The sequence below is a fragment of the Rhincodon typus genome, unplaced genomic scaffold (assembly GCF_021869965.1).
Source record: "Rhincodon typus isolate 14 unplaced genomic scaffold, sRhiTyp1.1 hic_rhity00010044, whole genome shotgun sequence".
Classification (NCBI taxonomy): Eukaryota; Metazoa; Chordata; class Chondrichthyes; order Orectolobiformes; family Rhincodontidae; genus Rhincodon; species Rhincodon typus.
This window is the reverse complement of record NW_025975682.1, coordinates 2365-3129: the sequence shown is the minus strand read 5'-3', so window position 1 is coordinate 3129 and position 765 is coordinate 2365. Positions and strand designations below refer to the sequence as shown.

Below are 765 nucleotides of genomic sequence, written 5' to 3'. Positions count from 1 at the left end.
ACATTGTTACTGCCTACCTCCTTTTGCAAAGTGCAATAATTAAGAATCCTCCATTTCTTTCTGTGACTTGCAGTTTCTGAAGTCGTACCTATTGATATCAGAGCCCAAGAATACGTGTGATTATTTCAGGCTTGAGGTCACGGTGAAAGGGAAGGTGGAGTATGAGGGTGAGTATTGGTTCGCCCCACATGGTTCTCACTGCATCAAATATGCTGGGACTTCATGATGTAGAGGAGGCATGGCCATTCATCTCAGATGCACATTTACAGCTTTGTGGTTGTCTGCCGTACTGCTGCTTGTAGTTGCTCCTTCCAGGAGATGTGCTTTTTCAGAGTGTCACCCTCATCTGTCTTTCTCCTTCCTGACACACCCATTGTAGCTCATCTGTGAAATCCCACATCCAACAGAGAGACCTAGGGGTTCAGGAAGATAATTCTTTGAAGTTTACATCTCATATAGACAGGGTGGTTAAGAAGGCATTTAGCACACTTGCCTTCATTGCTCAGACCTTTAAATAGGAGTGGGGATGTCATGTTGAGTTTGTACAGGACGTTGGTGAGGCCTCTTCTGGAGTAATGTGTCCAGTTCTGGTCACCCTGTTATTGGAAGGATATTATTAAGCTGGAGATGGTTCAGGAAAAAGTTACCAGGATGTTGGCTGGAATGGAGTCTTTGAGTTCTAAGGAGAGGCTGAATAGGCTGAGACTATTTTTACTGGATCATAGGAGATTGAGGGATGACCTTTATAGAGGTTTATAAAATCAT

General features: G+C 43.7%; 1 long non-coding RNA gene across 1 annotated transcript in view; it reads left to right on the top strand.

Moving 5' to 3' along the window:
* LOC125482418 overlaps positions 1–167 on the top strand; it is a 4334-nt gene extending 4167 nt beyond the window's left edge. The window contains exon 3 of the long non-coding RNA XR_007261637.1: positions 74–167. This is a non-coding gene — a long non-coding RNA (uncharacterized LOC125482418). The remainder of the gene's footprint in view (positions 1–73) is intronic.
* Positions 168–765: the final 598 nt, after the last annotated feature.